The sequence below is a fragment of the Arvicanthis niloticus genome, chromosome 12 (genome assembly GCF_011762505.2).
Source record: "Arvicanthis niloticus isolate mArvNil1 chromosome 12, mArvNil1.pat.X, whole genome shotgun sequence".
NCBI lineage: Eukaryota > Metazoa > Chordata > Mammalia > Rodentia > Muridae > Arvicanthis > Arvicanthis niloticus.
In genome coordinates this window covers 59,388,250-59,400,945 of record NC_047669.1, presented here as the reverse complement: position 1 = coordinate 59,400,945, position 12,696 = coordinate 59,388,250, and positions in this window count along the sequence as shown.

Below are 12,696 nucleotides of genomic sequence, written 5' to 3'. Positions count from 1 at the left end.
TTACAAAACTTAAGGACACAGATTACATCACATTTAATAAGAAGAAACTGTACAGAATGTTATTAGAAGGTTCTTTTCCAATAAATATTGTTAAATATTCTACAAACAAGAATACTGCTTTACGGTGGTTGTTTTGCATTTATGAGATGTTGGTTTTATCATCTTGGGCAAGTTGGAATAGCTGGCTATCCCACTTAGAGTCTTTTTTGAACTTCTATTCCAGAAGACCACACATACAAACAAAGATCAACACATTGCACTGCAGTACATTAGTTCTTGCACAGTTGCTAGCATTTAAAAGATTTAAGATAATCTACTATCACAGCAGTTTTCAAGAAAATAAAAGATGATGGAATAACAGATGATAGCCAACTAATTAGTGTCTTGGTAATTTGGAGTTTCATTCTACTGGAAATGCATGCTCGACTTCAAGGGATTTTTTTTTTTTTTCTAATTCGTGTAACTCTGACCTAAGACTAAACAAATTGTCCTGAATCAGTAGGCAGGTATGAGTGTTCAAAAATGTGAACATAAGACCATGTATATGAGTATTGTTGAAAACTCTAAGTTAAAAATTCAAATTCTGGCTTATCATGGAGCTCACGACATCTTTTCTGCCACAGTTGAGGCTCAGAGAACAGTGAGACCAACTGACCTCTTAGGTGACCTATGGGCAGGATCCTTGTTGAAAAGGCACTTTGAGGACTCTCCTTGCAGGCTGACCAGCAGGGGGCGTTGATACTCCTAATAGAGGAACAAATGGTGATGCCCAGCCAACAAGACGCTGAAGAAGCTGCAGAAAACTACAACGAATGGGGAGCGATTTCATGCATGAGAACAACGAGACAACCTGATATGAAGCACGGACTGAAGTCACCCACAGATGGTCTGTCACAGATATAAAAAGTGCCTGAATTTTATCTAGACTGAAACAAAAACAGTATTCCAATAAGCCATCAATCCTAAGGGACAATATGCTAACTAAAGCACATTTAAAAACATGCTATACAATCCAGATCAAGAAAACAATAGCCTAAAATAGCCTTTATTCAGTAGTTTGTGATGGTAATAATATCTAATATGTTTAGTATTTTAATACTTTGGAATTCAAACTTATACATTATTTTACACGGATTATCTTGTTAAGATACTTAGTTATCTGTTCTGGTACTTTTGTACAGAGCAGTTCAGTAATTTTTATAGAGACATACAACTAGATGAATTAACATCATCTATTCATTTCCTGTTGTCTTTACTTCCAATGCTCACTGTGTAGTATTAAGTCACATGTATTTTGTGGCCCGTTGTGTCATTCATTAGTTGGTATGGAGATTTCTAATGGTAGCACTGCTTCTTACAAGTTTTAAGACCAACTCGATAATCTGATTTACATCCTAATATGTCAACTGTTCTGCAAATGCTAATTCTCAAAAAAAAAAAAAAGTAAAGGGAGTGTTGTCTTTCAAAGAGCAGAATTTCTTTATTCCCAGAAAATTTCCAGATGCAGTCACTCTGGATTGACTTTCTCTTTCTTGCCTCCTCCTCCTCCTCCTCCTCCTCCTCCTCCTCCTCCTCCTCCTCCTCCTCCTCCTCCTCCTCCTCCTCCTTCTTCTTCTTCTTCTTCTTCTTCCTCCTCCTCCTCCTCCCCTTTCTCCTACTCCTCTTCTTCCTCCTTCTCCTTTTTTCTCCTCCTCCCCTCTCCTTTCCTCTCCTCTTCCTTTTGAGTCTTTTTCTCCTCCTCCTCCTCTCTCTAGTCTTCCTCTTTTAATGCTGATTTTCCTCAGTACAGTCACTTCTTATGTCCATCAAGATGAGCTAATTAGAGGAATTCACAATCATTTACAGCTCCAGTTTTAAAATGCAGCTCTTTTGATAGAGCTCTCAGTTTGCACTCATGTCCTTCTATCTATACTATATCTAGCAATTCAAAGGATGCTGTGTTAAAGGCTCCAGTTCCTGAAATATGGGATAACTTGATTATACTGTTTCTTTTCATCAAGACAATAATAGTTCCTCCAAAATGGCATTAAGTGTGCCTCTTATGTTTGCCCAGACAGATTTACCCTCATATCACTTGTCAAGCTCTGTTACAGTTTTACCTATCTAGTCTCCATCGCATTGTATACTCTGGGGACAAGATTAATGGTAATTTTTGTTGTTGTTCCTCATGCAGCCAGTTGAAGGGTTTTGTTGGTTTCTTTGTTTTTGTAGCTTGCTATTTGTTAAAAAATCCTCTATAAACGACACATATCATGCACCACACACATACTTAGGATCTGCCCGAAGTTGTTTTTCTGTTACTGTGATACAGTACTTCGACAAATCATTTTAGGGAGGAAAGGGTTTACTTGGCTTACAGATTCCCATCCATCATCCAGCATGAAGTCAGTGCAGGAGCCTGAAGCAGAAACCAGTGAAGAATGTCACGTGCCGACTTGACACCGGGCTCACGTCGTACCCTTTCTCATATAGCCTTGATACCTATGCCCAGGGATGGCACTGCCCATAAACATGCCCATAGGCCTGACCAATCTCCAACTGGGAAGACTGAAATTCTCCAACTAGGGTGCCTATTTCTGCGTGTTTTAGGATGCCAGCAACACTAACCAGAACAGGATCTAAGTCTAATAAGGCAGGAGGGTATTCATCACAAAATCAAACATATATAATATATAATGATTCAATGTGATGAAAGAGGGCACATGGTACCATAATTAAATCTAACTGGTGGTGACAGTGTGGGGATGGTAGAAATGAATTCCTTGAGTCAAGTAGCCTCTGAGATGAAAAGCAACTCAAGAGTTCCTGGCTGGTGACACGGCTCAGTGGATGAAGGGCTGTAATCTGAGTTCCCTCCATGCATCATGAATGTGGAAAGGGAAGAATCAGTTCCACAAAGTTGTCCTCCAGCCTATAACATGTGCGCCTCCTACACACGTTTATGATGCACACACATACACACACAGTAATAATGAATAATGGAAAAGGTGACAAAGCGTTAGCTAGCTAGCTTGTTAATTGGGTAGAGGTAGAGTTAGACACTGGGCCTACCAGGAAACAAAGCAGAATGCTCAAAGTATTGTCAAAAGCTGGAGAAAAGAAAGCCACGTTCTGTTGGCTGAAGAAGGATGAGAAAGTGAGGAACAGGGATAAAGCTGCATAAAGAAGTGTAGAATGGATCATGTAGGGCAGAGAAGCCAGCATGGGTGTGTTAGATCTTACTGTAGGAAGAAAAATCCAGTGGAGAATTTTTATCATGGGAGCCATGTAATCCTTTATTGGAAATTGTTCTGACTCAAGCAAAGAGAGTAAATCAGAAGATCAGATGGAAGATAATGATTTCATAAAGTGGTGACAGCAACAAGCCAGGTGAGGAATGCTGTAGTTTAAGACTGGAAAGGGACAATGAAGCTAGAGTAGGCCTGGCCTGCCTGATGAGATGAAGTTAGTTACTTAGACTTCTTTCACTGTGTCATGGTCCCCAGGCATCCTCAGAACGTGGTACACTTGGTGCACATTGTAAGTGCTTTATACATAACTGTTCAAAGAGAGCAAGGAGAAATTGAGAAGCAAATGATCCTTACCTGGTGTTATGTTGGAAAGAAATAAAATGTACGTGAGAACTGGAGGGATTGCAGAGAGGTTAAGAACACTCACTGGTCTTGTAAGGGATCTAAGTTCGGTTCTTTGCACTCAAGTGGCAACTCACAGCCTTTTGTACCTCCAGTTTCGTAGAATATAATACCATCTTTTGGCTTCTGTGAACACTTTACTCATGGGTTACAGGGATATACATGCGGCCAAGACTTATAAAATAAAAAATAAACAAACCTTCTTTAAGATGTATTTTAGTAGGAACTGTACACCACGGAAGATTTGAAATTCAAAGGCCCTTTGCTAATCTTTGAAAGAAAGTAATTTTGAAATTGAATGCTAAGTTGAATTGTTCATTTGTTTATCGCTTTATAGAGTAGCTATATCCAATGCCAAGTTTTCAAACACGCTGTGACCAGCTCTGGGCTCTATGGAGCAGAGAGCTGTGTCCCTTCAATTCATTTCACATTGGTTATAGCACAGAAAGAGAGAAGAATGATCACCACCCAGGCATCCTTCACTACAATGGAAATGCCTTTCAGTTGTTTGTGTAGTTTAGTACATATTTTTTCTTTTGTTAATGCCAACTTAGCCTTGCTAAGACCAAATACATGTGCTCAGACCAAATACAAATACATACACAGACACAGACATACACACACACTTTGTCTGAAGTAGAATCATAGTTAAGAAGTGCATAATGGTTTGGTCTATACCAAGGGGTCTTCTTTTGATGACCAATCTGTCAAATTCACTGTTTATGATGCACTTAGGAGACAAATAGTTAGCTCCCATGCCCATGGAAATGATAGACTCAGAGACCTCTGACCTTTGCTGCTCTCCAGATGGACCATTTTATGAATGAGATCAATGTCTATTTTTCTCATCTGTCTCCAACTATTGACCCCTCAGGCCCTTTCTAGCAGCTCTCTATCTTTTAATTCCAGACCTATCAGAGCCTTCCAGTTCATCAATAATCTGACCTGCATTCTTTTCTCTTTAGTGTTCAGATTCTGAATTGAGGCTCAGATTCATTTATTGTGATGGTAAAGATCTCCTCATCAGTGTTCACAAAGAGAAGTTTTAGAAACATTAATTTTATCAATTTTTAGTGTGTGCATGCGTGCACATGTGTGTGTGTGTGTTTCTGCCTGTCTGTGTGTCTATATGCATGCAGGTACCCAGTGGCCAGAAGACTATAGCATATTTCCATGGACTTGGAGTAACACAAATTTTATGAGCCACCCAATATGCGTACTGGGATCCAAACTTGGGTTCTCAGCACTTACATTCTCTCCTGCTTCATGAAAAAGTGTACTTGAAATCTTGAGAGCTAACCATGTATTTACTCTGATGGATAAATCCTATCAACATAGATAAAATGGAGAGCTAATTCTTTCTGTTATTAAGAGATGACAGTAACTGCCTTCAGATTCCACACTCCAAGAAGACTAGGCAATGGCATGGAAAGCTAATCCCATTGGCCCCTACATGCAGAAACTCAACAGGAAATCCCAAGACAAAACATTCAGCCCTTGGCAGACTAATTTGCTCTGGTACAACAATGCTGTGGGCCAAGTGATGAAATCTTGAGCAAGAATATGTCATCATATTGTTTCTGTCTAGTAATATAATTGGTATGGCACATTCTAGAAGAATGAATTGTTGAAAATTTATTTGAATAAGAAACAGAAAAAATATACAATGAAATAAAATAATTGTGTTAGTGATTTCTGGTGCTTATTATTAGTGTTACTCTTTTCTTCGTGCCCCAGTGGGAGACATTATACTTTCTGAACCTTGCAAGTAGGCTAGACTATGAAACCAGTCCTTGGAAAATATTGTGAGAAGTGATATTCTAGCCTTCTCTTCCAACCTACAGCATTTAGTTCCTGCTGCTGTGTGCTCTCTATTCCTGGTGCAGGGAGTGAGAAAGTACCTCAGTACAAATGTCAGAGAAGGATGGAGACCGACCCATCTAAGACCACACGTGACTGCATAAACAACATGTGCTCTGAAAAAGAATCAGCAGACATCTTCACCAAAACAAACAAACAAACAAATAAATAAACCATTATATGTATTATATTTTACATATTTATTTTATATTTTATAATTATATTATATATATATATGTATGTATGTTTTCTATTAAAACCACTGTGATTTGCAGTGTAGCACCATAGAGTCCCTGATCTATTTTGATGGATATAATAACCTTGAGAAGTTAATTTCTTTAAAAAATTAATAATAACAATGCTTCCAGGTTTTGCATGATTATACCTAATATTAAAGATTACCTGGCAATAAAAAGAAATGATTATAAAAACATATCTATTTCTCCAGTCATGGCTGTGTTTAGCTCAAATGAGTTTGGGTTTTTGAATAGGCTATATCATATGTGGGATGATTTTAAATACAGGCATTGATTGTTTGATAGTCATTTATCGACATATTCTGTATGTGTGCATGAGTGTGCACTTACATAGGCCATAGCATGCATACACAGGACAGAGGAAATCTGGCTGTTTCGGTTCTTTCCTTCTCACATAGGCTCTGAGGATCAAATTTAGGTCATGAGGCTTGGAGGCTCACTTTTACCCTCTGATGAGATTCCTGCATCATTTTTAATACTAGAGAAGCTTAATTGGAATATACATTGGGTTAAAAACAGAACAGTGGCATGCATTTATCCCTCAACTTTTCTCAAGCTTTGAGAAAAACAATGGATGTACAGATAGCCTCGTGTACTTTTCTGTACACTGATCAGAACTTCTCATCATTGTAATCACGTGGAATGTCTCTTATCTGCCTCCTCTCTACTTGAGACCACCTTGTAACATCTTCCAGCCGGAAGCCTAAAACCAGTCAAAGATTATTAGAAAGGATGTAAATTTATTTGTCTTATTTAGGACACTTTATTAATTCACTCTTGAAATTTTGATAGCGAGCCTTTCTCCCTTAATAAAGCATCTTTTCAGGGGCCCTTTCTAGATTTGACAATTGCTGCCTCACTATAGTAAATGGTCAACCAGAGTTCTGACTAATACTTCAGTTGCTATTTACCATATAGTGTTTGTGCTTTTGCTCAGACTCTCAAAGAGTTAGAAGAAGATAAATTCAGATTCGTTTTCAATACAACACCAATAACATTTATAATAGAAATGTATTATATTTATCATTCATGAATGCTTAACAATGAAAATAGTTGTCCCGTTGGAGTTGATAAGTAAATTTAAATTAAGATATTAATCATCAAACTCCATCCTAAAAGTACATTAAGAAATTAATATTACATATAAAGAATATCAGAAGAAAATATGTATCTTGTAGAATTCATTATCTTTAAGTATTTAGTATAAAGGTGCTTTTATGAGGGACATTTCTGTTTGTTAATAGTGTTTTCATACCACACAACGTAAACCCCTTCTTTTCTGTTAACTATGTAATGTAACAATTAAATTCTTACTTGGTGCCAATGTTATTTGTGTTGATCTATAGTCAATATGGTTTAACACATACTAGTAGTAAATAATGATTGAAATAAAACTCGAGGAACAGAATGGAATGATATTATCCCCACAGGCAATAAAAACACACTGAGAGTAAAATGTGTGGCTGCAAGAGGATCTCCAGAGATCACACATTTTCTTTCTGAACAGAGTAGGAGTTAGAATCTATTTAGTTCAGCACATTGATGTCTTTAGGTATAAGATTAAAGAGGGTGTGAAATAGAAGCAAGGATGGCAATAGTCTTTTTTATTGAGCACTTACAATGTGATGAACTTGCTAGTCAAGCGTCATAGGCATGAACTCTTGTATCCTTATAGCACCTAATCAGGCTGAAACTAAGTATTCCCATTGCAGTAGGTCACATAGCCTGGAAATGGTGGATCAGTGTTATATTCTGGCTGTTGAACTAATCAGTGCATAATTCTATCCAGTATGCTCTGAAAATTCTATACCTCTAAACAAAATAAATTAATAGCTTTAAAAGACCATTTCTCAAAATATCATCTTATTTGGATTAAATATTATCAGCTGAAGCTATAAGACAATCAGAATTTTGTTTTTGTAGAGGTTTAGGCTGATGAGTAACCTAACATGGGCCATTTAACAATATTAGAAGTAGGGCTGGAGGGCTGGCTCATCAGTTAGGAGTACTTGATGCTTTTACAGTGGACTGGTTTCCTTCCCAGGACCTATATGGAAGCTGGCAATCTCTGGTTCCAAGAAATCCAGCATCCACTTTTGCACTCCAGGGACACTAGAGATATATGTGGTACACACAGGTAAGTGCACGCAAAGTATTTCGACATGTAGAATAATACTTTAAAAATAATATAAATAATGTTTCAAGGACATGAAAATTTATAAATCAAATGTATACTATTTTTTTAGAGTAATCATCTGAGGAGCTCTTAATTTGATTATCTCGATTATCTTATATTTGATCATATTGATCTACAATTATTGATCAGAACTTTTTTTTTCACTTTCTTTTGGATTTGTCTTAGCAAGTCAGGCAGAATGTATAAATTGAATGCTAAACACAAATCTGATAGATAGAGCTCTAATTGAAGGAAAGATATAAACAAGAATGCATTCTTGTTGATATCCAAATTTAAATTTATTCAAGTTCTAAAATGTTCAGAATATTGAAAAAATTGGGCAATCACAGTTTTGTAGTTTAGTAAGGTGACTAAAACCTAAAGAAACAACTTTTGACTACCTATGTTTGGGTGTTTTTTTTACTATAACAGATAGTTTTAACAAAGACATATGCAGAACAGTTATTTTTAAGTTCATAAGAATATTGAATATTTCTATATCCACAGCAGTATTGTTCTTTTTGTTTTCCATACAGAACCTAATACTTGTAAGGATTCATGGCTGATGTTTAAAATTTTAAGTATAAAGAACTTTCCTTGCAATTTTGTTTCACACATTATACATATATGCAATCATGCACATGCATGCATGTACACACATACACACACACACACACACACACACACACACACACACACACACATATATATAATTTCCCCATTCAGTCCTGTTACAAAAGGAATTTATTTTCTCCTTTTTTTCTCCTTTCTCGGTGAAATGTGTGAAATGTGTAATTTCTTTTTCTGTTCTTGAGCATGAAGACAGATAAATTGGAGACCTTGTTGTGAACTAAATGTTTTCCTTGTCACTTGGTGACGGAATGCAGACTGGATATCTAAAACCATTATATGTAAGCTAGGAAAGTGTTCCATTTTCCATTCTTCATGCCTGGGGTGAAATACAACATTTTTATTATGTTTTAAAGGTTTTAGTCCTATGCAAGTAAATAAAAGATGTGAATTTTCATTAATGTAATTTCTAATAGTCCTATTTTGGGCAGTTAAGATGAATCAGTGAGTGGTGGTGACGAGCACTCTGAACCTGGGGACATTTGACTATGTTGGGAGACCTTTCTGTTAATCAGTTGGAAGATGTGCCACTAGCATTTGGAGGTTGAGGCAAAAGATTGAACGAAACATGTTTAGTGAAGAAGGTGGTCTCCTAAGTGAAAACATTACCTAGACCTAAATGTCAGTGTTAATTTACTAAGAAACATAGGTCTACATGAAGCACTAATTGACACAGTCACAAGATAAAGTGACTGCTGAGAATATTGATACAAAGTAAGGTAAGAACATACTTCTAAAAATACATTTGCAGAGCATCAAATGTCAAAAAAAAAAATACTTACCTTTCAATTTTCAAGATGCCCCAGTTAGATTCAACAGCTATAGAGCTGAGGAGTGGCCCCACTGACATATACCTACACTTGAAACCCATGAACCTGACCTTGTGTCTAGCAAGGTATTTTAGAAGTGATAAAGAAGTCAAGGGTCTTTGGGAGGAGATCAACATGAGTCATTCAAACTGTCCCTAAGTTCAATGGCAGAAATCATACTTAGAAAATAAGAGAGGCCATGTGAAGCCAGAGGAAAAAATTGGAGTTATGGAGTCACAAGCCAAGGAACATGGAGAGCCTCCAAGAGTTGAACTCTACAAGGAAAGACTCTCCCTGAGAGTCTGTAGCTGGAGCGCATTGCTGTCAGCACGCTGATTCACACTCTGGCCTCAGAACCAGGAAAGGATGGTGTTCTATTATCTGCAGACACCAGGTTCCAGTCTTTTCTTATAAGAGTCCTAGGAAACTAATAATCTACTGAAGTTGTCTGATTTAAAATAATAATAATAAGAAGAAAATAAGAAAAGAAAAAAGAAGTCTTTGGGGACTCAGTTCTGGAATAGCTGAAAAGAACAGAGTGGACCTGTCTGACTGTTTGTCTCTGCCAATAGAGGGAGCCAAAAGGACCGCCAGGCCAAATGAGTCTCCTGGGGAGCCCTCTACTGGACATAGTGTTCAGCCAGCCTGAACTGGCTGAGAGGGATAAGCCATATATAGACAAGGACCCTAAAGCCAAAACCAGAACTGAAATACACTCAGAAGGTCAATGTCAGGAAGGTGATGCTTGCTAGGACATTTGCTCCAAGGCTGTCTTCTCACCCAGAGGGGGAAGATCACAGTAGGGAATAGAGCATACCGAGACACACATAATCCCATTATGTGAGACCTTGCAAAGTGTTACTCTTTCCTTGTTGTTCGTTGTTCAGAACACCAGAAACTTGAATCTGCTTCCAAAGCCTGCTGAACACAAAACTCACTGGCTCAGCAAATATCTATCGGGCTTACTGTTGCAGAGTGTCCATCAGACCACGACATGGGTTTCTTTACCTCTGGAACTTATGAAAAGAACAAATGGATTTGTTGATAGCGATTGCCTCCGAGATGAATTGTCAGAGTTCTGTAGAGTTTAGAATAATTTCTTCAACATGATAAATGATATATAGACACTGTCATTAAAAAATGATTCTTTCGGAATCAGAAGTTGATGATTATCATTAAGCACCATATCAGAAGTGATGGTATTTTATAAGATGTATTCTTTGCCCTAACAACGCTACTGTGGCATGTATCCTTTAAAAATTCCTCACTGGAGTTGGAGAGCTGGCTCAGCAGGTCAGGGCAGAGGTCTTGCGGAGAACCTGGATTTAACTCATAACACTCAAACAAGGGCTAACAAATGTCTGTAACTCCAATTCAAGGGAATCTGATTACCTTTGTGGGTATTGCATGCACATGGTACAGAGATATACAGACAAGCAAACTCTTGGACCCATAGAACAAACAAGCAAATAAAAACCCTTCATTACTAATCAAGCCTCCTGTTTACATGCACTCAATTCTAAATGTCATCCTGAATATGCATAGTTTTCTTTTATTTTTATGGTCAACTTGTTTTCTTCACTATTTCTTAAGAGTTCTTACTGAGGATATGAGATACTCAGGACTACACACACCTCATTTAGTGGCATTAGGGTTAACATTCCTGGCTTTAAAGTAGTTTGGAAAGGGTGCTTTAAATTCCTTCTGTGAAGGACAAGTTATGCCACGCTCAAGCAGTGAACAGCAAATGAACTCCTTTCATTTCTGTAGAACTTTAGGTACTGTGAAGCTTCCGACTCAAAAACACTGTGCTTTGAACAGAAACATACTGGCCTTGCAAGGATATTTGTGATTCGAACACGACCATCACAGTTCAGTCTGTTTATTACTAAGGAGTTTTGTGTGGGATAGAAAAGCATTATTTAGTGATCGAGGGTTACCCAGGAACTCTCATATAAAAATTTTTTTACTAGTATTCTTGATATCTTCCTCGACATAAAAAATCTATTTCAGAATTTATACCTTTGAAAATCTCACCAATGGAACTCTATAAGCTATGAAGACAACCCACATGGAGAAATATAACCGTAAGTACAATAGTGGTGTGGTTGAAGTGGAGAAAACCAACCATTTTCTGATTGTATTTAAGTCTCAATCTACTGAAGGAAACACACTCCTGGTAAATCTGGCCAACAGCCCATAGGAGAGAGTTTACACACCACTGGGATAGAACTTCTGCTAATTGGAAGTTGTATCAAAGTGTCATTTGAATTTTTATCTCTATGTTCATAGATTAGTGCAGCTATCAGATATCATCCGAGAAGTTTCCTGTGTAGTAGGTGTGAACTCAGAAGCTCACAGACAGTTGGAGTGTCTGTGGAAGGATCATCTACAAATATATCTATCACATTCTCAGGGACAACTGACAAAGACAGTGTCAAAGATTGTAAGAGGCAGAAGACTCAGAGAATTGGAACAGAACAGCATCTTCAGATATGACAGGACCACTACACTCATAAACTCATAGAAGCTATGGTTGTCCATACATAACCTGCACAAAATCAATTCTGGTATGAATTGGGGAAGGTACCATGAGCCCTCACTCACAGATGACTCATTATTAAGAGTTGATGACTTTTGAAAGAATGACAGTGAGTTTTATTTAGGGGTGTGACCCTTGGTAGGTTAAAGATGCTTCACCGGATGGTCCCACACCATACCCAGGAATATATTGGTCAAATAAATCCCACTAAGTGAGAAAAAGAAAAGAACACAATGAAATAGGAGGGGTGAGGGAAATGGAAGTAAGCGAAGTTAGAGTGAAGGAATCGTGGTAATACAATCAGAATACAGTATATGTATATATGGCATTCTCAAAGGATTAATGAAATATATTTAATTGAAATATTAAAACCCTATTCCAATCTTCTATGAAGTTGTTTTAGAGCTTTTCTATGCTGCATAGCCAAGCACCTTAAGTTTGCTGTTCATAGGATGCTTTGCCTTATTTGCAAAAATTGTGCCCGTGTATTTAAATTATCCAAGAATTAATACTGTATCTTCCACCGTTCCACTTCTTTTCCTGCCACTTGCATTGGACTGAGTCTATTTCATTTTATTTCACGTCTATCCTTATCCCCATGGTAACTCAGAAGATGGAAAGGTAAAAGAACTAAGAGATAACTTAGGTAGCTTTACCACGAGTTTATTGTTATACATATTGAACGGGAACTAAATTTGTTGGCTAACACAAAAAGCCAGCTCTGGATGAATTTAGCCCGTGGCTCATCTACTCCAGTACTTGACTGTAGTGAAAAAAAAATGCCCTAATG